At 42.4% G+C, this 25,058-nt stretch overlaps 1 long non-coding RNA gene across 7 annotated transcripts in view; it reads left to right on the top strand.

Annotated features, from left to right (window-relative positions):
- Nucleotides 1–25,058, top strand: part of LOC122360224 — a 54,825-nt gene that overhangs the window by 22,468 nt on the left and 7,299 nt on the right. For all 7 annotated transcript variants that reach the window (XR_006252784.1, XR_006252782.1, XR_006252788.1 and 4 more), the window contains one exon: nt 24,738–24,772. This is a non-coding gene — a long non-coding RNA (uncharacterized LOC122360224). The remainder of the gene's footprint in view (nt 1–24,737; nt 24,773–25,058) is intronic.

Here is a 25,058-nt window from a genome sequence, read left to right as displayed (position 1 = left end):
CGGCTCTGCTGGGATTGTTTGGATCAGCGTGAAGCTCTTCTCCATCACGGTCAGTCTCTCGAGCCGATTGTGGGGCTCTTATTCTCATTTTGATGCCGGATGTTCCCCAGGTCTTCCTGTGAGGGAGCTTCAGGGTTTCTGCGTCCCGGTTGTTTCTATGAGGATCTATGTTTTTATTTGATCTGTGAGAGAGCGTGTGAATCTCCTGACGCTGTGAACACAGATTACAGGCCGACTCAATAAAGCCTCTCAGTCTGTAATTAAGTCAATCACAAACGCCGCTCATATTTCATTAGCTCTGCTGAGGTAATGGTCTACGTCTGAGGACAGAATTCATTTTTCTATCAGATCTGCTGTCTGAAGCACAAATGGACCTTGAAATGAGACGCAATGACTGATATTCCATCGCCGTTTATTATTAGCTTTAACAGAAACGTGTTTGGTGCAAATCAGAGTAAAGGGACCCTGAGGAACATCATACAGATGTTTGAATTTTAAGAGGAAATCTCTGTCGTAAAGCACATTGTTCGCCAAAAAATAAGATAAATGATCCATATTTCACACTTTTGATAAGACATCTGTATAACATCAGAAATGTTCATCAATGTTCAGAAACAGACAAAGAAAGAACAAAGCAAATATTTAATCTGAAAATGTTGCATGTATGAGTTGTATTTATTGTTCAGTATTTAATTTACAATTTATAATTGTTAATATTTTATGAATTCAGTTTATTACAAGTTTAAGTGTTAAAATAAAATTATGAAAAGAAAATATAAATATTTAATAAAATAAAACATTTCATAAGGCCCTTGAAATTAAATTAATTAAGTTATTTTTAAATTGTATAAGTCTCAAAATTTCAGTCAACTAGACAAACTTTTTTAGTTAGAAAACGTAATGCAGAAAAATGCATTTAAAACAAAACAAAACAAAAAAACATTTGGAACGAAATGAAACAGAATGAAATAATTTAAATAAAAGTGTGATGTCAGCTGAATGATTCGTTTAGTGAAGCTCCCGATGGTCAAGACACACACACACACACACACACACACACACACACACACACACACACACACACACACACACACACACACACACACACACACACACACACACACACACACACACACACACACACACACACACACACACACACACACACACTCACACACACTGCATCAGGTCTAATGAAGCCCTCCAATTCCTGCATGCCTCATTTGATAGAGCATTAAGCCACTTTTTCAATAAGTGAGAGACGTGGAGCGGGAGAGGAGAAACCCAGAGCCGGAGGAAGTGAAGAGGAGCACAGAGATGACCTTTGTCCTCTCGGAGCGCTTCATTAAAACGAGCGGGTGTTTAATTCAGTCTCCGAACGAGACACCTGTGATTGTACAGCAGCTTGGATACCTGCTCACCTGAGCCCTGTGTGACAGAGTTAAAGAGGCTCCTCTGGGCCCCGGCTGACATTTAGATCGGACCTGATCGTCTCCCTCCTGTAGACCTGGCTCTTAATTAGCCGAGCTGGAAGAGGCCATTTATCTTCATCTCAACCGTACGGCTGTGAATCATCTGCTCGTTTTAGAGTCGCTTTAAACCTAACATCTCATTTTAGCCGCTGTTCTCTCAGTCTGAGCAGCAGTATCGCTCTTTGAAGGCTTCATAAAGGACTAGTTTATTTAGTTCTCACGCAGCTCCTTCGGTGCTTGTTTATTGAATCTTTTGGCCACCCATAAAGTGCGTAATAAAGACGAGCTCGGCCCCCCTGCAAAGACTGCTCCAGATCCGTCCTCCTCCTCCTGAACTCTGATTGTGGTTTTGTCCTGATGTTGTACAGAAGTCTTTCACGTTGCCCACCGCCTCGCTCTCTTGCAGCTTCACACACACACACACACACACACACACACACGTTTGACGGTGTCTTGAGAATAAACTGGTGTGTTTTCCAGCTGCACAGTGACTAACACTGATACCGTATATAAATGAACATCATTTTATACACAGAAAAAGCGAGGAAATGAAACTGGGGTTAGCCTGTCATGGTTAGCCATCGCATTCAGTGATATTACACAACAATAGTTTCGTATGCAATGAAATCTTAATTCCTGCTCTCCAGATGGAAGGAAGTCGATCTGCTCGTCGGGCGACAGCAGTGAGTCTGGTCACGGATGTAACAGGAGCACAACTGATTTGGCCGGCTTGCCTGACAGATGTTGTGCTGGGCTCTGGCTCTCGGTGTCCGGTTTAATGGAGCGGTTTGGAAGCTGTCCCATTCCTGCCCCAACAATGAGTCTGAATCAGCCCCCTGCTCCTGCCCCAGCCATTCAGAGCCGCGTCTGGAGCCGGTCTGCAGGGGAACCTGATTCTCCAGCCTTCAGCCCTCATGAGCCATTATCTGATAGAGTTTCTAAACCAACAGCAGATGCCCTGTGTGTGACACACACACACACACACACACACACAGATCTGACCTTATGCACAGTTGTCGCCTGTCATCGTTTTTATGTTACAATACTATTATCTTAACCAATGGTGTGAGTTTGGGGCGGGGCTATTGTTTTTCTGACTAATGGCCAATGGGAGCAGTGTTCAGTGTGATTTACAGAACTGCACACAAAATGCCACAAAATCTCTTGTCAAAGGAAGCACTGCATTTCAAAAAATACTTGCAAGCACCATGTTAAATGGTATTAGATTTTCTGTGTTACATAAAGAATTGTGTATTGCGTTTAGCAAAAAAAATGTTTTATGAAATTAGCGCTTGAAAACTTAGTTTTATTTGTAATGTGGAAAAAACCTTTTACAGTGAATATTTTTTGCAGCATGTAAACACACACGTTACACAAGCAGCTTGAGTCAGATCTCAGTGTAGGACACGAGTTAAACTAGCAGCAGGACGTTTGGTGTGATGGAGCCAATCAAAGGCAATTACATGCATCGCTCGATGACACCCAAACAGAAACTGAGAGCAGCATCCTCTGTGTCTGTCAGCGGTTCTCTACTCACGTTTTGAGTGGTTTATTCCTCCTTACGGCTCGATTGAGTGATTATTTGCCCACATCTCCCCACTGCATCTCTTGCTCTCACGAATGATGCCTGTCAGTTGTGTTCTCCAATCCCAGTCAGTCAGACTGGAGTCTCTGAAAGATGTTAGTAGCTCCATATATCACTCAAAACACCAAAGTCTGGCACTTTTAAAGCTTTGATCAGTTTGCTTGAGAATCGTATTTGAAGCATTTTTTTATTAACAGAAAATGCTGATCAAAAGACCTTAATTTGTAAATAACCTACAATATTCCTGTTTTGTCTGAATTTCTTTCTCGTTGTCTCTCAGTTTTATGCTCTGTACGCACTGCTATATGCATCAAAGGGTAAATTTTTATTTTAGTTCTAAACGATCAGAAAGAGTGTGTGACTGTGCATTATAAAACAATTACACAACTACTCAAGACGTAGTCTAGTCTGTGCAAGGACACAGTAAAGTTCTGCCCCAGTCTAACTGTGTTTGGTAGAGTTGCTCGAAATGCCTGCCTCTAGCATGTTTCTTCAAAATGGAGTGGCACTAAAGTGAACATCATCAAACCCATCAGCAGCAGAGAACGCTGCTATATGATTTCTCCAACTGCATTAGAACTCTTTTTATTATGAATCATGTTCTGACACACGTCTGAACTCAGTAATTTGTCAAATGAGAGTCATCTGCCTTAATGTCCGTACATTGGATTTTAGGACAATGAGAGGATGCAGGAATCTTGTAGGATTAAAACGGTCCTGAAGATAAAAGCGTGTAGTGTTAATGAAGCAGAAAGTGTGAGGTATTGAGCTGAGCAGAGCTCCTCCCTCTGGTCGCCATCCTCTCTGGTGTTCATTATTGGTTTTGAGGTCTTGGCTGATGGGCTGTTTGCTCGCATTCGGTCCCTCCTGCGGTGGAGCGGCCTGTCAGGGGTTTTCCCAGAGGAGCTGCAGTGAAAAGACAAGCTGAAGAACCTCTTGAGTGTCCCAGCAGAGCACTGTGCAATGAAAGACTTCAGCCATTAGCTCCCTGTATTTCCTGCTTATTCTTAATTATTTCATTCTCTGATTCTGTCCATATGCGACTGTTTCTCTCCTTTTCTCACACACCTAATCTATTTTTCATAAGCACTGCAAACTGATGCATATTAAGTGGAGACCGGTTTCTAAGTGTCCTGTGTTCAGGTCAGTACCAAGCCAGTCCTGTTTGGCAGAACTTGTGTACTTCACTTCCTGTCTGTCATGCCTCCGTTTCCCCAAGAGTTGAGTGTGTGTTCTGTGCAATGGGCTGGAAAACAAGCATGGCCCTGTGAGCTCCTCCTTTATTTCCTTTAGATTTGTGGTTCAGATGTGTCTCGGACATCAGACACCTTACTCCAGTGGTCTCCAACTCAATTCCTGAAGGGCCATAGCTCTGCCAAATTTAGCTCCAGCTCACACTTTCTCAAAGTTTCTAGCCATTCAGAAGAGCCTGACTAGCTGGATCAGGTGTGTTTGATTAGGGTTGGAGCTAAACTGTGCAGAGCTGTGGCCCTCCAAAAACTAAGTTTGAGACCAGTGCCTTTCAGATGTCTCAAAAATATAGAGCTGTGGCTGTGTGTTTAAGCGAGAGGCTTGTTTCAGGGCTGTAATGAAGTCAGTTTCAGCAGCAGCAGCAGTTCAGTCGAGGTCAGCTTGCGTTGGGCCGGAGCCGGCGGGATGGGGGTCTGGCTCCAGCCCAGTCGAGAGTAAAGTCATTCGTCTGGATATATATGACTGGTAATGCAACACTGCCCGGTGTGGAGCAGCTCTAAAATATTAACTCTCATTAAGTAGAGACGGGAAACACTGTAAGCCAAGCCCAATCCAATCAGGAAGGATGTCAGTGTGTGTTGCAGCTGTGTCGGAGAGAGATATGCTTCACGTGGCTTCTTGGGACCTGTGACATCATCTTCTTTAGCTAGAACGTGACGACAGGTCGTGATTTCTCAAGTCTTCAACCCTGCTCAAAATAAAGAAGTATGTTTAAAAACCGAGATGGAACTAGTTTGAGATTGGCAATGAATGAATGTTTATGCTGTTTTATTTGAATAGTGACAGGAAGAAGGGGAGGGATCAGGAAAGGTCTGTGAGATAGGATTTGAACTTGGGACACACCCGTAGCGCTTTACGTCAGTGTGCTGCCCACAAGGCTATCAGCACGGTCAGAAGAGTAGTTTTACTTAGCCAGAGTGTCTTGATCAGTCTTGTTCAGTTTAGGGTGGCATTTATCTAAAATAGTTCATTCTGCAGTAGCGAACTGGCACTGAAAAGATGAAGCACCTTCATGTAAGCACACCCTTTGTTTCCAGGAGGCCTGACCAGCAAAACAAGCCATTTATATGTTTTCTAAAACTGTGTTCTTAAAATAGGAAATATGCTTGATCTCCATTGACTCAGAGTCTAAAGCGAAACAATCTGTGACCATTTTAAACAACGCAATTTCTTTTAAGGAAATCTGTAAGCTCAGATCCAAAGACTGGCTCTGACATTCAACAACTAGCTTCAACTTGCCCAGACTGAAAATCAGGGAAAAATCTGGGCAAAAGTCATGGAGTGTATTCCAGCCTCAATCAGCACAGTCTACATTTGTCAATGTGACAGACGTTTAAAGATTTGCTGCAACTACACTTGCAGACACTGGCAAGTCAAAAGAGAGTAATTTTTTTCCGTAGAATCGCTGGTTTGAGTATCCTTGTTTCTGAATCCTGGAAATTGCATATAGAGACAATCAGATTGGTCCTGGAGATTACAGTGCACATGAACAGACAGCAGGCCGTCTGAGGCTGGAGACAGATGTAGGTGCAGTGATCCTTCGGCTACGCAAGACCAGACTGGGTTGGTCTTCTTCTGGTTTGGCCATGGATGAAATTGCAGGCTGAGCTCCTGTGGTGAAGCCCAAGACTCTCCAGATTCATGCTCTCAGTAATTCCCTCCCGTCTCTGTCCTGCCTTCTCTCTCGTCTTCATCCCTCCATCGCTCTACCGCAGTATTTGTCTTGCGGTCATGGGTCAATAAACATCAGCACAAAAAATGACATAGGCTGAAGAAAGAATAAAACAAAAAAGCAAGGGAAGCTCTTTGAAAGGACTGCAGCAAGAGAAAACAAACTGAAGGCAGGCTGTGTTTCTTCTGCAGGATGTGGCAGTTTATCATATATTAGTGTTTATAATTCATGTCTTATCTGTCCAGATTTCCTCTGTTGTTCTTGAAAGCAGGAAGTACCCCAGATGTGTACGTTTGTTTTAAGGACCCGTGTTCGGTGTCGCATTTAACATGCATGGATTTCAAGCAGATGTTGCTTGTTTTTTAAAAAAACAAAACAAAGAAAATAGAAAATAATCTTTTTCAGATCAAATTCAACACAAGTCAGTGCAGTGCAAACTGAGTTCGAATGCAACGCGGTAATCTGGTCTCGTAAGAAGCCATTACTGACTTGTTATTTCCTGGGAACCCAAACACAGAGTAAACTGTGTATAAACTCGTCAGATCTGCTTCCCTCACACAGTAAACACACACACACACACATGGCGAGGTCAGGCGGTGTGAGAAGGCCCCGTATGAACCTCGCTGCAGTGCCAGGCCTTACACCTCAAAGATTACAGGCCATTTTTATGGGCTGGGTTCGGAGAGACTTTCGTACCCTGCTGTTACTGCTGGGGAGAGAGCTCACTTCACACCGATGAGGGGGCTTCTGCCACCCTGCTGCGTGACAGGCTCTTGATAAACTGTGTTTCTGCTTAGACACCATATTATGTAACCACTGAAGTCATGCAGTATGCTCGAATTATGGGGGCCAAACATTTGAAGCTAATTTTGATTAGATTAACTCGAAACAAACAGATGTTTTGTTGTAGATGTTCTCCACCCAAATGGGTTTATTACAACTTACAATGAAGTAATATTTTTCATGCTGAGATACAGAAAACTAATATAAACAGAGCTTCAGGCAACTCATTTAAACCGTGTATACAATAACAAAGAAACTGTGGAAGTCAAAAAATTCAACTGACACAACTTCTCATTTGTCTTCTTCTGGATGGCTTTAATTACTGCGAAGAGAACCTGCAGAACATTGTTCAGAAGAAACACTTCTATATCACAGGAGACTTACTGACATTCTCAGTTATGTGTTTATTGCAATATCCACTTTGTCTCCTGGCTTGTTTGGCTTGTCTTTTTTTGCTAAAGATGATGGTTAATGTGTTCTCAGTGTGATCTCAGATGTTTCTCTGCAAATTCTTTCAGGGCCAAATGTGAGTTGGTGGTTTTTTTTTCAGTACAGACGACAGCTCTGTCTTCAAGCATGTGTTCCTCATCTCGTCATGGCTTATTATCTGAAGGTGAGTCTGCTCTGAGAGCTGACATTGATTGAATTGTGCTCGGCTCTCTGAGTCCAAAACACCAGCATATGGGTTCATGAATTATTGGCTAACTCTAGCTGTGAATTAGAGTCTCTGAGATTATTATGGCTGATGTTGTGGTCCCTGTCCCCAGCGCAGCGGCAGTAGGAGTGCTGTGAGGGAGGTTTAATGATGTAGTGCTGTTTTATTGGGTTATTAAGTGCTTTTGTGTGTCAGGGCTATTAACCTTGAGATAATGTTAAATTAGAGAGTTGAACTCAGGCAGGCATTTGAATGTGTTTGGTACCTTGAAACTTTTCCAGAGAGCATTTATCTTTATGTGGAGGATTCAAATGGCCTGCCCAGATTGGAGGAGAGCGAGCGTTGGGGGAAGACAGATGCAAAATGTTAATAAGGTGGTAGAGAAGATGGTATGCTAATGATTTTTGTGGTTTCTCACTTTTTCTTCCTCTTTCTCGAGCCACCGTAGTGTTTTGTAACCACTGTGCTTGTTCAGACTTCACTATGGCACAGATCTAAAGCTCCGCAGCTTTTGTGAGGTGCATTCCACAGTCAACAGCCGCAATAAAAGGCCAATTTGTCTACCATGGGACCCTCTGGAGGGCTGATCTGGCAGCTCAGAGAAACTCTACCGGGAACAAACGCAAACACTGAATGGTGGAAATGGCAGCCGTAGCGAAATGTTGCATGATAGTCGCTGAGGTAAAATCACAGCCAGTCCGCAAAATGGCCCTTGTCGTTTACCATGAAACTGGCGTAAATGTCTGCTTTGCTATTTGCTCACTGGAATGCTGATGTAATCTGGGCGGAACATTGACTGCGGGTTGGATTCGAGAGTCTAATTATTGCTGAATACAAACCCGAGGTCAAGGAAGGCTCAGTGTTTTCACTGAAGCAGGAGCCGGAGACTCTCACAGATATGGGGCATGTTTAGGCATGTCTTCACGGTGAAACCTGCTCCTTTGTTAGTCTGCAATGGCTTTTGCATTTGTGTGGTCCAAATATATTTCCGTTCCTGTGTTTCAGAGCTGGTCTGTGAACCAAGCGACTGAAAACATGTGCCACAGTTTTTTCTTTTTTGGACTGGCTTTGCTCCAAAACAACAATTTCATATGGCAAAAGCTTAAACTAAGATCAGTCGAGCAGTAAAAACTGTATAAAGAGTATATATAATGTAGGTAGTTGAGTTTTGGAAAACGTGCATCTTTATATTGAGGTTTACTCTGCTCTAAGGTCATCTTACTGTTCTACATTACACATACAGTAAGCAGGAGGGACTATGTCTCTTATATAAAGGTCTAATCTACAGCTATAAAAAAACATATGCTCGTATCTATAAAAATATACCATAAGTAACATAGAGCTCTAGATGGATCTTCCAAAACACTTTATGCAAAGTTAATGTAAAGGTCACATCATCTAGTTACCCAGTTTCAATGCTTTTACCTTCGACCTTGTCTACCTTCATATGGTCTTAATCAGCTGTGTGTGTGTAATGCTAGTAAAACTATCATCTGTTCTCTAAAGCATTGAACAACATTAAAACTTTAAGTAGGTCAGACTAATGACTCTGCGAATAATGTTTTAAAAAGAAAAGCATGTTTTTGATCCAAGCCACAAGACAGGTAGGACATCCTTTTTTAGGAGAAATACGAGAAGAGCAAACCTGCTGCTCATCGAATCTTTCCCATTGATTGTTTCATGAGGACATCAAAGAGAGCTGGACGTTTTAGATAGACTTAAGAGAGCTAGTGAGAGCATGATTAAAACAGCAGCAAACACCTCGAGGGACTGTCCAAACCCTGCCAGAGCTCTGTGTGATAACATCAGCACACAGGCCCATATTACTCGCAGGCCCATAAAGTCGAACGCCACTCCCTACTGTTTTGCCAGAGCCTAATTGTCATGTAATAACCCTCTTCGGTCTGACCTTGCTGTGGAAACCTCCTGGGTCTACAGCTCAGGGCTAGACACTTCTACAGGCTTGGGTTGGACTCGAGGCTTGGGAAAGTTTTGTAACTCTGGAGTTTTAATAGATCAGATGGGTGTTTTAAAGGCCTGGTTTAGAGCTACAGATTGCTGGGTGTTGTCTTGTGATTCTGAGGGTAGGCAGATATGAGCAAGGGTGGATGAGTTCACAGGGAGACACTGACATCTGCGTTTTGTCATTAAGAAGATGCTTTTATCCTCAGTGTTTTCACAAACGAGAAACTTAACATGTGGTTTATCATATGAGAACAGCAGTTCTCAGAGCCTTGCAGAAGCTACAGCAGAAGTGAAAGAGCAGAGAAGTATAAGAGAGAAGATAGAAGAGAGGAGAGGTGGTAATCTATGGAAAGAGAAACATGAACCAGCCCTGTGATGCAGACAGTGCTATTTGTGTTTGGCTACTGCTTGTCTTGGTCTTATTTTTGTGCAATGACACCCTGTCTTACTTTAATCTAGTATAGCATTCTCTTCCCAGAATGCCCTGCGAACTTCAGTGAGATGAACAGATGGCAAAGGAGCGCTGAGATATGTGAAATGTGTTAAAGGTGTTACAGTGTGTTTGCAATGAGAGTGATTACATCTAAAGTCACTGTACTGTTGGTCATATCCGGCGCTGTGGAAGAAATAAAATGAATGAGTAGACCTCCAGATTGAGTGAGTTATACCATAAAGGACCTTAGTGGGGCCATCCTCTCACAGGATCGAGGCAGCATTTCTGAATGCTCCCTGCTTGCTTAAATTAATTTACATGTGTTTTCAATCTTGTCCTGCAGAGTTTATCTCCAAGACGTCTTCCCGGAGGTTTCCAGTGATCACGAGAACCTTGATTAATAGGTTCAAATGTGTTTAAAGTCTGCTGGACAGAGCACCCCTGTGCAATTATATCACTGAGCACTTGAATAAAGTCAAACTCCTTTCTTTAATATCATTGCATTACATGCTTTAGATCTTCGCATGAAGCTCTTCTGTAGGGATGGACCACAATTCTTCCAAAATATATTCCCTAGTAATAGAGCAAAGGTCTGTTTAACAGACTCCCATAGGTGTTCAGTTGGCTTGAGATCTGATGACTGCAAGAACATATCATGAATTATGACATTTTCATCTCATCAGCCATTGATCCTAGTGCCCTACGGGTCAGGAGAGAAATGTTTCATCATAGGATAAAGGTTTGAAGTGACCCAAGCCATGAAAACAGAACAGTGTCAGCAGATCCACCTGAATGTTTTTCTAATTTAAATGCTTATATATTTAAGCAATAATGCATGAAAGGCTCTGCAATATCATGCACTGTTTCAGTCATGACTATTTCTCCAATATAGTCTCCATGGCTTATTATGAAGATTGAGAAGATATAGTATATCTCAACTTTTTTTGGACTGACTCATGATTATACAACACAATTAATTCCTGTGTGCGTAACATCCAGTTTGATTACTGGCTTCACCTTTGAAGAACAATACACAGAGTAGTTGTCTTTGTACAGTAAGAAGGTCAGTCCGAGTGCTTTACGTCACGTCTCCGTTATTGAGGTCTAGAGCTATTTATTTCATGGTTCACTCTGAGGACATGTGAAAAATGACCTCTCTCTGTCTCTCTCTCTCTCTCTCTCTCTCTCTCTCTCTCTCTCTCTGTCTCTCTCTCTGTCTCTCTCTCTCTCTCTCTCTCTCTCTCTCTCTCTCTCTCTCTCTCTCTCTCTCTCTCTCTCTCTCTCTCTCTCTCTCTCTCTCTCTCTCTCTCTCTCTCTCTCTCTGTCTCTCTCTCTCTCTCTCTCTCTCTCTCTCTCTCTCTCTCTCTCTCTCTCTCTCTCTCTCTCTCTCTCTCTCTCTCTCTCTCTCTCTCTCTCTCTCTCTCTCTCTCTCTCTCTCTCTCTCTCTCTCTCTCTCTCTCTCTCTCTCTCTCTCTCTCTCTCTCTCTCTCTCTCTCTCTCTCTCTCTCTCTCTCTCTCTCTCTCTCTCTCTCTCTCTCTCTCTCTCTCTCTCTCTCTCTCTCTCTCTCTCTCTCTCTCTCTCTCTCTCTCTCTCTCTCTCTCTCTCTCTCTCTCTCTCTCTCTCTCTCTCTCTCTCTCTCTCTCTCTCTCTGACCTGCTCACAAAGCTGTGAACCTGTTTACAGCTGATGACTCAGGATTCATCGAGTTCTGTATCATGTCCTGTGGGTAAACACACTCCTGTTTCCTCAAGCCCTGACATGCAGATTCTGACCCGCTTGTGTTCTAGATGACTCTCTGATTATTACAGATCACGCACATTATTTGCGTAATGGCCTGTTTCCAGCGGGGCCGGGGCCGCGCGTCTTTTGGTCACTTGTATTCATGTTACTGGGCCGCTGTTTAACCCCCAGAGACTGCGTCTCCACGCCGCTATTGTTTGCAGGGCCCTCTCAGAATAACAATGTTAGCGCTGTAGGGTGACCACGGGGGACATTCAGCCAAAGAGTTAAACGATTGGATATTTAGCATAATAGCATTGGGATCGACAGTGGCCCAGGCCTGGGTGACGACCTCTGACCTCACTCTTCAGGGACCAAACGGTTGCAGCCGAGGAGGTCAAGAGGTGGCTAATCCATTACCGTAGCCAGCAGGAAAGGACACAGCAGACAGTGTTTACTGTTGTATAGAGGGCCTGTATCTCACTAATTGAATCTGGAGCAGGGCTAAGTGTGCTAGCGGTTGAGCTGTTGTCATTCAGTTAGCGTTTGTTGCTTTTCCCAGCTCTTTCATCAGCTGTGAAAGCTTGCTCCGACATGCACGACATAGGTGTGCAGAGTGTGTTTTCTGGAAGACAAGTTCATCATTTCTGTCCATTAACACGAAAGAAGTCTGTACAATTACCATGCTTTATGTAATGTGCTTTTAATTTGATCATAATCATAGATGCACTGCTGAGAGGACTGGAAATAACCTGATGAAATACGACTCTTGTCTGGACAAACTCTGATTGGCTCATGCTCAGAAAACACGAGATGGTGAATAAGACGAGGCCACACACACACACACACAGAGATCGAGTGTGTTTGTATTGGTAGAGAGTTCGAGTTGTGACTTGTGTGTTTGCGGATGCATGAATCTTTTTTAGACCTGTTCTGATGTTTTGCTGTCGTTTCGTCACAAGCAGGCCTTCATCTTCTCAGGAACGTCACAAAGATGATGTAGAAAGCAATGCTTCTGCCGCAAATGGTTTGTTCGAACCAAACCAAAATTCAGTTTCACACTTTGACAGTAGGTGACATTTATAGAAAAGCAGTCTTTACCCCAGTTTACTACGGTACACAAAGCAGCGCTGCACATCTTTCTGTTTCTTTCAAAAGACCTCACATGATGCTAAACCTGGAACAGCATATACATCTTTCAAATGTAGCTTAATTACAATCTTGAATTGCAAAGTTTAAGTGATCTGCATTATAAAAGCGCTATACAAATAAACTTGCATTGAATTAATTTGTTTATGACCTGCTCTTTCTGTAAATGAAATTCTAAGAGTTTCATGCCACATGTTTTCAAACAGATGTTCAGAGTTTTGTGTTCACTATAGTGTTTATCAGGAGGAGGACGTCTGTTTGAGCTTCTCTGTAGTTTTAACATCCACATCTACAGGCATGTGACCAAAAGTACAAGATCTTATTGTTTCTTCAGTTTTCTTCATAGTGTATAGGATGTGATTAAAAAAACCTCTCTGTAAAAAACTGATGGTATGTGAATGTTTGCATTGACTGAACAGATATATATAGAAATATGCAATTGCAATATGCAAAATGCAATTGCTTATGGTAGCGAAAGCTTCATCGATGTCTGTCTGCTCAGTTATATTAAAGCTTGTAAAGGAAAATCAGCGGTTAAATTTAAGTGCATGATGTTTTTGCAGACCTTTCTAGATATAATGCAGCGTAACCGCTTACATCTGCATAGGGTGTCACACAAGGACACCGGCGGGCGTCTGGTGACTGAGCGTGTGCAGACCGCAGCGTCCCTGAGTGACCGTCTTACAGGCTGCACTTTATCTGAGGAAATGCAAGCGCTCCTCTGGGAGCCGGCTTTCTCCGGAGCTCGTGTTGTCCTCTTCAGATCTCATGTGTTGGAGACATGTTTCTCCTTCACCTCAGTGCCAGAAACTCACATTTGCAGATGTTCGAAATCCAACTCCATTTACTGTTTTAATGCGTGTTCCTGGTATTATTATGAACGATTCATCAGTGACCTTAAAAAAACATGTTTTTGTAATCAACACTGCACTGAAATCCACTTGAGCTCTGTTTCCTGTTAACTGTTTGTCTGATATCACCAACACACTCTCAGCCGTATATGCATGTAAACTCACACACACACACACACACACACACACACACACACACACACACACACACACACACACACACAATAGACAGATCGACACCAGGGACCCTGGATCCTGCACCGCCGCCTCTTGCTGAATCAGCTCAAGCAAAAGTAGGTCACCAACACACGCATATCATCAGGAGCGCTGGGAGAAATAAACAGCTAAATCTGATGCAGTTTTGCTTCAAATGTGATTAAAGCGGCGGAAACACGTGCCCCAGAGTCCTCTGCACCACAAACTGATCAAATCAGGCCATTCTCACAGCACTTTAACATGGCAGAGGTCTGGCAAAGTGATCGTGCATTTTCAAAAACGGCAGCTTTAATATAGCCTGACCTTTATTTATTCAGTGCTTTTAACAATACAGAGTACAGGAGAATGATGTGTCAATGATGCAAAAGGACAATCGTAAACACTTTTCTTTTAAAGCGTTGATGATCATCATCCAACTCGGCTCGGTTCAAATAGCATCTGTGCAATCTATTACGATATTACTGGAAATGAAGTGACTTCCTGTGACCTCTGACCTCATACGAAGCAGTGTTTTGCGCAGATCACGACTGGGTTTGATTTAACATTTTTTTGCTAACGCTCATCTGCTCTATATGTATGCTAATGCTAGTTAATTACTGCTAATTGCTGGCAGTTAATGGTTTAAATCCCTTTTAATTGATTAAAAAAAAACCAAAAGCAACAGGGAATAAAAAAAAGCAAGAACAAAACTAAAACTAAAATAAATGATTTACAGAAAACGCAGGTTTTTGCCTGAAAGCCATTTGTTGGAGCGCTCGTCACGTGAGGTGTGTGCCGATGAATAATAAATGCTTCGTTGACTTGTGTCTGTGCACTAGACGGCAGCTCATGAATTATGGATTGTTATTCTTGGCTAAGCATTCGAACGGGACACGATGATGCCAAAGTGGCACTAACAGCACATTTCTGTTTACATTTCTCTCCCTCTTTCTTAGCGCTTGATCTGCGGCGCTCTTTCTCCTGAGGAGGAGGAATCATTAGCCGTATGCACACTTTGACAGCCGAGAAATTGCTGAAATATGACGGTAAAGGAGTTGAGGGTGATGTAAGAGATGGTTGTGTAGCGGTGATGTGTCACACTGCTACTTACACGAGCGACGTAAATGATTTATCACACGGAGAAAGGAATCTGGTATTGGTGGTGCTCTCGGACTCGGTTATGTCACTCGTTGTTTACCTCCGTCGCATCTGAGGTTGTACTTCCAATCCAAACCAGTGCAGATCTGAAAAGGCGCACGATAAATAAAGTAGGCGGTAGGAGAGGCCGTGGTTGTGTTCTCCACCCTTTGACATCGAGCCCAAACTCCCTCAATCTCTCCTCCAGAACAGGGAGTGTCTGCGTCTGCGTCTGCGCCGGCGGGTGGTTGCCAGGATGTCGCTATGTGGTTGCTAAGGTGTTTTGCTTAGGACGTTGCTTTTTAGTTCGGTCCAAAATCAAATGCATTTGTGTAGTGCTTTTCAGAACATGCATCATCTGGAAGCATGTGCTTTAACATAGAGTGAGCTTTAGTGCTGGCCAATATAATGATAATAAAGAGATGACACGAGTGAAGCCTAGCTGTATTGTATTTATATTGTTGAATAGAGCTGCAGTGACTCAAACACACAGGTGAGAGTTCAGAAGAATTAACGGATTTAAATATTAGTTTAATATTGGTTAACGTGTGTCTGTGGGAAACTGGTGCATCTGATCACTGAAAGTAGACGCAGTGATCGAAAGCCTCTTAAAGTCATCTTGTGTCTTGACTGTCTCTGTTCTTGTGTGTTTGGGACACACTTTCCTGCCAGACCGTCTCAGTCCCGCACAGTGTTAGAAAATGGAGCGCGACCCATTGAAACCATTGCGACTCGATGAATGCTTTTCATTAACCCGTGATTGTGGCCGAGTCTTTTTGGGTGACGCGACCAATCAGACTCGAGGAGAATGAAGCTTCGCTTTCGCCAGCGGTGCAGAAAGCAAAAGCAGAAACTGCTATTTTGATTTGTGCAATAACTAATTTCAAAATCAAATTGTCCCTGTGTATTCATGAAAGAAAAGAAGAAAGCAACTGTCATCCAATCACAATTAACCTCCCCCAGCTCCCTCAAGTGTTCAAGCGCCACAATTCAGTGCTATTTACATAAAGGGAGGCAGTAAATCTCATGTGTACGAAGTGTGTTTGCTTGACATGTACAGTATCAGCAGCACACAGCCTTGTTGCTTCACTTCCCCCTATTTAAATGTAGGTGTAAGACAGAAATAATGTATTCACGTCCATAGAGAAGAAGGGAAAAAAACATGTCAGATGGGCAATTTGAGGTGCCTGCCTGAAAGCCATTTATCCTGGATTGGATGGATCTTTTTTGTGTTATGATAATGTCCACATAATTTATTCCCGAGGATCGGCTCTTCTTTAAAGCCGTCTGACAGATAGACACAAGGACGGCCGTCGTTCTCAATTCATTCTCTAACTAAAAAGAAACCCGTTAAAAGAAGGAGTCGTTTCTAAACGCAAATAGCGAGCCTGAAGTTGGAGGAAGAAAGAGCAGGCAGATTTCGGGCTGGAGTCAGTCAGGGCTCTCCTGTACGTTTGGAGGCTGTGTGAGCAGAATACTGATGAGCCTGTTTTTTGGGGGATTAATTTCCATTTGGAGACGGGGAGTGGTTCCCCTCTCAGCGCGGCGGTGGGCTTCTGCTTTCTCTGTTAGTGCACTGCAGAGCTGACTTTATTATTTATTATTTACTGACACAAGTGAAGCCGCTCACGTGAACGCATGCTTGGGAAGAAAGGTCTCTAAACATAGATGTTCCGCCAAGAACTTTTAACATGCGTTGCACTAAAGGTTCTTCATAGTGGAAAAGCTTTTTTAGATTATTACAATTTCCTTCACACTGAGAAAAAAAACAGATTTACTGCTCAAACACGAAATCTTTACTTGTCACACAATTTCTGACAGCAATCAGCAGATAAATTCACAATTCAACAATTGTCTATAACACACAAATCTAACAGGAAGCATCTTTTCACCGAATGCCACACTAATTCAACACACTTAAAACCAGCCACGGCTTTAGAATAGGCCTACAAACACACGTCTACACACGCTTGATGTATTTCTTTTGTAATACTCTAATCACAAATTGATTTCTTGTCTTGAACGGAAATGTACACAGGAGCTCACGAAGAAGAGCTGTGCGTGTAAATAAATATCATATTATCGCAGTGATGTTTGTGATTGTTCGCTTTAGAAACGTGTTTGTGATATTTTAAATGAAGCGCCTCCTTTAGCAAGAGATCTGAGGCGTTTGCATTTAGCGTGTTCAGCTCCTGGATTTGTGTGGAATGAGAAATGAAAACTGAAAAAAAAAGAAAGTAAGAAGCGTTCACTGAAGGATTCCACGGGAAATCAGAGAGGGTTCTTCGGTGGTGAACACCTCCCCTGGAACCCTGGAAAGAGTTTGACTGAACACGTCCATCCAGATGTGTTTTGATGCTTAGGTCACGTTCCCCTGAAACTCTTAAAAAATCTTCTCTGGATTGATTGACCTCTTTGTCTGACACAGATGTGAGGTACAGAGATTTCCAGAACACGCAGCGTTATCGAGCGGAGGATGGGATTGATCGAGAACAATCGAAGATAGATTTTGAATTGAATTAGAGATTGACTTCTGCATTGATCTCCAGCTTCAGTCTACAGTGTGCGCGTGGTTTTAGCTGCTCTATACAGAGAGATAGAAATACACGTGCCCATATCAACAGATATTTGTTTTATTCTATGAAACATCCATGCTTGAGAAGCAGGAAGGCTTCCCGCTGATATCTCCACCCGAAGCACTAGCGTATGCTCTCACATCATCTGTGTAGATTAAGATAAAAGGTTTTTCTGTTTGCAACAATCTCCACTATTGCTGCCTTAATGTTACGGCCATGTGATGAAAACACACTTCCACTTCCAGCGAGAGAGACTCCATGCGTGTCCATTGCTGTGTGACCGTAGCAAAATGAGCAATGTAAATGTTTATTATTATTGCACTATTCCATATGCACTTTCCGCTTTCAATTATTCTGAAGAAAGACGTTTCCTCGTGACAGAGTGGAATTGCTTTGCTTTTTATGGTCAGCAGCGAGCTGAAGACGCTGGAGGCTGACAGAAGATGCTGCGTCTAGTTCTTTATATTAAGATTTCTACGATGAGGCTCGGTCCGGTCTGAATGCTCGGTGGAGACGTTAGCGTTAACGTGTCTTTTGGAGCGCTTCAACTGGTTTGGTGAAACAATGACCTTCATGGGTCGAGGAGAGGATGAGTTTTTAAATAAATAATCAGACGTAGCGCTCCTGACACTCTGACAGCGATTGACAGGGACAGAGAGAATGTGTGAGTGCAGAGCCACGCTCACGAGTGTGTGTGTGTGTGTGTGTGTGTGTGTGTGTGTGTGTGTGTGTGTGTGTGTGTGTGTGTGTGTGTGTGTGTGTGTGAGTGTGTGTGTGTGAGAGAGAGAGGAGGAGGAGGGCGCATTTAAATTCCAGAGCCCTAAAAACAGGCCTGGCTTTCACCTGCTGTCACCTTCCCTTCTCTGACAACAGCAGGCGTGCAATTAGACGCTCGTGGAAGACGTCCCAATTTACAGCTTTAACATGTCACTGCATTCACTGCACCTTTTCATCACTGATTAAAACCAGTTAAGGCCCGAGAGCTGAGCTCCACAGATTTACTTTCAAACATTCACTTTTCAGGATGTTTTTCGTAGCTTGTTAAGGCCAAGGCTGGACAGAATGAACACTAAACACTGAATGTTTTATCACACCGCTCTGATGCGCTAAACACAAATCATTTATTTACATTTGCTATGAAAAATTGAAAATGACAAACTTGTGATTTGTGAATTAATTATACTATGTTCAATGTTAAAATCATAATTATATAAGCGCTCTAAATTCTCTGATCACATTGGCAACGAAACACACTGCACATCTTTACAGTTATATCTAAAAAAAAGTCTATTCTTTCCATTATTTTTTCAGTCTTTAAATCAGAAAGTCTATAGACTGGGCCGTTCTCTTTCTCTGAAACGGGATCATTGTTTCATCTTCATCATCCTGTAGGTGATAATATTGGTGTCTACTGACGAGGAGGAAGATTGCTTTCTAATTACTGACAGATTCTTCTGGTGTCTTGGATTTCCGTGCCTTTTTGAACCTCCTTTCTTCTTTCATTACACATAACTGAATTATTTTTCTCTTTGTATTTGTGGATTTCTTGGGTTGTTACCAACATTTGGTGAAAATATATAGAAGCATATTTACTGAGAAAATGGTGACGTGTTCAATGTTTATTTCACCTGCTGTATATATATATATATATATATACACACACGACTGAGTTTGAGCTGCTCTCAGGTGAGTGTTCGAGTGTCTCTGTTTTCGGACAGATGAGGGCTTTCTCCCGGGCCGTAATCTCTCTGCGTGTGACAGACAAAGACACCGCAGCCCGAGCTGAGAAAACAGACGAAACCCCGCTGAACTCTGGGAAATGTAGTCGAAGGCTGTTTGTTGTCTGGAGCAGAATTCTTCAGACTGTGAATGAAAACTTCATTTAAATACTAAATAGACGCACCTGTTCCTGAAGTCACTTCTGAAAATGTTTACAGTTATGTGACTATTTTCACACGCATGTAGATTTGATTGACTTCTTCCCTAAATTGCACGGACTGCTGTAAAGTATGAGACATTAGTAATCAAATCTAATTAGTAACGTTAATGTCAGAATTGGAGAATAATCAGAAGTCGTCCTGCTACTCAGTTGCTAGACAAACATCATCCGACTTATAAAATGCTTTTGGTGAAAACTTTCATCTTTGATGATCGTATGCTTGCACTAACAGCTTGTCACACTCCAGAGAGAAAGAAACTTTAAACCACTGATCAGTGTGAGCCACTGATGTGACTGGATCTCGTGTGAAGGATTTAAAGTGTTCTTGACTTGAAATGTTTCAGTGAAAAAAATCATGTAAGCACATGATTTAAAGCCTGTTTTATCAAAAGAGCTATTCATTACATGTACAGCTGTTTAAATGAAGGAAAATGACTGTTTTCGTCCTCAATGCTGATAATTAAATGACTGAGTAGCAAGTGTTTAGCTGAGAAACAAACAGTGTTTTAGTCTGAAGTGCTACAGAAGAGCTTTAACTGAACATGAAGACGGCTGATTCTGTTTATCTGAACTCATTGACCTGTTTGCATGCGCTCTTTTGAGGGGGCTTTTATTTTTTGGTCCCTATGGGACATTCAGCATGTAATAAAGCATACAGAGTTTTAAGATTGTAAAATGTTTAGAATGCATAATAAAAAAATCATCGCATCTATGGAATGAGCCCATAGTGATAGGAATAGCAGCGTGAGTGTGTATGAGTTTGTGTGTGTGTGAGTGTCTGTGTGTGTGTGAGTGTGTGTGTGTGTGTGTGTGTGTGTGTGAGTGTGCATGTGTTTTTCTGTGTGTGTGTGTCTGTGTGTGTGTGTGTGTGTGTGTGTGTGTGTGTGTGTGTGTGTGTGTGTGTGTGTGTGTGTGTGTGTGTGCATGTGTTTTTCTGTGTGTGTGTGTCTGTGTGTGTGTGTGTGTGTGTGTGTGTGCATGTGTTTTTCTGTGTGTGTGTGACCATGTGTGTGTGTGTGTGTGTGAAGGTGCACCTGCTCTGTCGTCAGTGCTCTAGTGTGTGTTCTCTCTCAGTAGTCTCGGGACAATAGGCCTCACGCAGCGTCACAGTCTCTCTGAGCCGATCACATAAAGCTGCAGCTGCGGGCCGAGGAGAGAAAGACCGGACCGGACTGGACCAGACCGGTGTGGTGAAGAGCAGGGCTCCCAAACACTGGGCTTTCTTCTCCCGTCCACTCATCAGATCTGGGTCAGAGGTCACATTCCTTCAGCATCACATCACTCGGACACACTGATCGGTGTGTGTGTGTGTGTGTGTGTGTGTGTGTGTGAGTTAAAGTGCAGCTGAAGGATGTGTTTCAGTGTGTTGCTATGCAGTTGCTAGGGCAAACGGGAGCAATAATATTATTGCCTTAGAAAACACTGCTAAGTGTAATTGCGAGATATAAAAACTGCACTGAAAAATTTAAAGGTAAACTTAACTTATAAACCTTTTAATTTTCCTAGATGTAATATTGGCCCTACGTGAACTAATAAAGCATGGCACTAATCAAAATACTTTGATAGCGTTCATGCAGAAATACGGTTAAGTGCTATAAAAACACGGCATTCACGAAGCAGTCTGGAGTGAAATGATTTGCACAGACATAAACATATATAGATGAAAAGCTCTTGTTGCTCGCTGCCAGGGAAAGTCTTGAGTTTTTTGTAAGGAATGCCGTGTGGAACAAGACGTGAAGCTTCTCTCCAGCCGTGGGAGCTGAGCCATTTGGCTTTAAGAAAACCAGGTGCAAAATCTGAAGAAGAAAAAGTTCCTGTTACATTACAACTAAAGAGAAGAAAAGAGTGGAGTTTCCCTTCAGTCTGTTTGTTTAGAAACAGGGAAGTGTGCAGGATCTTCCTCTGATGATCAATCTCATGTTTATATGAAACGGCTGAGCTGGTGCTTTTTATTACGCATGAGCTTCAGTGTGAACTGTGTGTGTGTGTGTGTGTGTCTGTGTGTGTGTGTGTGTGTCTGTGTGTGTGTGTGTGTGTGTGTGTGTGTGTATGTGTGTGTGTGTGTGTGTGTGTGTGTGTGTGTGTGTGTGTGTGTGTGTGTGTGTGTGTGTGTGTGTCTGGGCTGCTAGCTAGTTTTTCATGCCAGGAGAAGTAAACAGGAACCTCGGGGCCGGTCTGTGGTCAGAAATGGAAACCAGGCCACTGTAACCCAAAGAGGAAGGATAAGGTAGAGAGACACAAACCATGAGCTGGACTCCTTATTGATCCATTATGAGTTTTCACCAGCTTTTCTGTCTCTCCCACGTTCCAGCTTTCTGTCTGTACTGAAGAGGATTTGAACAAACAGTTGGGACACATGTCCTGCCAGCACTCCTGAGTGAGTGAATGAGTGAATGAATGAGTGAATGAGTGCAGCTGTCATCCACGCTTGAATCAGGAGCATCAAATCTCCATAAACATCAGTGTTATTTCCTTCTGAACTATGGCTGCATTTGTAAAACATTCTTAGAAATAAGAAAAACAAAGCTGACAAATATTCCAAAATACAAATGAATTTCATCACATTTCAACAGTATTGTTCTTAATAGGATTGTCATGATTATGATGGTCTGACTCTCTTCAGTCTTTTTGAAGTGTCCCACATCCCCACAGGACACTTGATAGTAGGTTTAAACTGGTCTTGTCTCTTCAGGGCATGATAACCTCGCTGAATCTCTGCTTTGGTCAGCATCTCTCCTGCAGTCCTGTGAAAGAGGCGAGGAGTCCTTTAGTCTGGACTGGGTTTGAACATGAGGTCTTCTGGATATCAGTCAGTCTCTTCATCCTGATGCTCGAGCTCCAGTGAATCATGACTGACGTGAATCACTTCCCTGATGATCTCTCGGTGATCACGTCGTGTGTGTTTTCCACCAGCTGTTTCAGACTAGAAGCACACTTTCGATCTAATCCTTCAAAAAGGTTTGGAAAAAGTTTGATTCACTCCGCACTGATTGGTTTGCGGTGGTTTCTTGCCCAGTAATGGGATGCTTTAGACAGAAACGAACGTAGCCCTGGAGGAGGTGATAATTAGCCAATAGCTGTCTCCATCCACTTATTTTTATGGGGATTTTGGAAAATCACATAAAAAGTGCCAAGATATGCATAAATTCTAAACGATTATATTCAGGGGCTTCTTCTAGTGCTATTTAGTGCCAGAATGTGACAATTTTGTTCTCTTTTGACGCCGAAACGGTACAAACGGTAGTTTTACGCATAAATTCAAATCTTTGGAGGGGAACATAGTTAATGTGTTTTATTGGAAAATCAGCTCTTTAATATGCATCCAGGTGAACATTCAGTGCCATTTATATTCAAAACAGAACCAAAAAACGCTCTGATAAAACACACACTGCGTCTCGCAGGACACACACTGAGTCAGAGCTCGTGACAGGATGTGCTGTAATGAACTTCCTGCTTGGCTCAGACGTCCTGTGAAGTCTGTGACTCTTTCCTCAGCTCATTATTACATCTGTGTGAGCGCTCGTTATTAAAGACGACCGACGAAGCATTCCTTCGCTCTGATGTCACAGAGCTCAGGTTCCAGTCAGAGGCCCGCTGCGATCGACACACACTCGCTGCTCCGTCGCTGTGTGTGTGTGGAGGATGACGTATATCTGCTCCACTGCCTGGGAAACCAGACCAAGAGCAAACAGTCATGATGTCTTTGTCTCTGCTTTTGGAAATATTGACATTCCCCGTGTTTGACCTCGCGTCGCAGCTGAGTCAGGATCGGCCGCTGGAGCTCACACACACACACACACACACACACACACACACACACACACACACCGCAGCGTCCCAGAGAGTGTGTGAGCGCTGCCGGCTCTGAACCACAATGAATACAATGTGCCTGTGACTGTGGGGAAAGAAAAAATAATACATAAGAGTAATAAATAATAGTTTTACGATTTCAAGAGACCAGAAAAATGTTACATTTATAAAAACTAAATTGAGGATCTTCAAAACAACACTCTAGCAACCGTCCAAACTAACCTAGCAACTACCACAAGTACTACCTATCTGTCTATCTCTCTATCTCTCTATCTCTCTATCTATCTATCTATCTATCTATCTATCTATCTATCTATCAAACTTTTTTGACTTAAACCTAAATTTCTTCAAATCTTCTGTTCCTTTCTGGTTCTCAAGCCAACTTTTTTTTATCTAGTTGTAATTAAAATACCATTAAAAAGGAATGATCAGCAAATCAGAATATTAGAATGATTTCTGAAGGAGAAATGATGCTGAAAAGTCAATAAATAAATGACAGTTTAACACACATTCACAGGAAAAACTGTTATTTTAAATTGCAATATTTATGTTTCAATGTTTGCAATGTTTCTACTCTATTAAATAAATTTAGCCTTAGTGAGACCTCTTTCAAAGACTTAAAATCATTTTTTAAATACTGTATTATATATACACACACATACATACATGTAGGGTAACTTTTTGGGGCCCTGCTGGTGTGTTAAAGCGCAGCCCTCCGATGGTCTCTTGTTTACTGCTGTTGGGAACACATTGAAATATTGTTTTGCAGTCATTTGCAATCTTCCATTTAGCTTAATTATCTCACAGCTGGTTTGAGTTTTTTCTGCGGCAGAACTTTCTCACCGCTAATTTGAACCGGTTCCACTTCTGTTGAGAGTTAGAGAGAAACACCCTCCATTTCAGAAACACAGCAGCCGCATGCAGGCCAAAAGCAGATCTTTGTTTCATTAGCGCTCTTAGCGGCTTCCAGGCTAATGCTAACCCAACATCACAGAGGCTTTGAGACAAACAAGATGCGAACGCAGATGTGAGCGTCTGAGGTCGGCGTGTTCCGCTGGGATTCGCTTTATTGCTCTGTTTCCCACCGGCAGAGGCTCATGGGAATCTGAATAACACGGGCTTCCCAAATCGCCCTGACTAGTGTGCATGCTATCAGCCTCTGATTCATCCGGAGGAGAAGCTCGCCGCTTTCTGAAGGAATCTGGAGCTTTCACTAAAAATGATCATTTACCATCACCATCGCGGTTCTCCAAGCCTGTGGCTTTTGTTTGTGATCAAATGAAGATATTAATATAATCTATCCATGCTGCTCAGCTTCATAAAGTCATTGTTAACGTCATCCATATGAATGGAGTGGTTTATTTCAAGTCTGCTGAAGAGACACAAGCTGCTTCTGAACTTCTTTCTATTGGACTTTAATGACAAACACTGAAGAGTTAGAAACACAGCTCCTAAACCTGCTGGTTGTCTACTTTCTCTTCAGTCGCTTGAGTCGTGTGTCATTTCTCAGCTTTCTAATGTCTCCATATTGTTTTCTCTTGTAGAACGGGATCTTCTGAGGAGCAGGATGATTCGCTCAGTAAGTGTCCTTGTCTTCTTCCTCTTGATGTTTTTGTGAGGTCACTGACTCCTGATCTCTCTCCTGTTCGGTGTATAGATCTAATTTTAACATGTAATATATACAGTATATTTTGTTTTCAGTGTTGAGCCATGATGTGATGTTACAGTGTTTCAGTAGTATTTCAGAAGTTTTGGTATTTTCCAGCACTATTTAGAATCAAAGATAGTGATTCCTGATTAAAAAACTAATCTGATCTTGTGAATGAATCACACAAACAAATTCATTCTGAATCATCCGGACAGTT

The sequence above is a fragment of the Puntigrus tetrazona genome, chromosome 16, assembly GCF_018831695.1.
Source record: "Puntigrus tetrazona isolate hp1 chromosome 16, ASM1883169v1, whole genome shotgun sequence".
NCBI classification, from domain to species: domain Eukaryota; kingdom Metazoa; phylum Chordata; class Actinopteri; order Cypriniformes; family Cyprinidae; genus Puntigrus; species Puntigrus tetrazona.
This window is presented reverse-complemented; position numbering and strand designations above follow the sequence as displayed.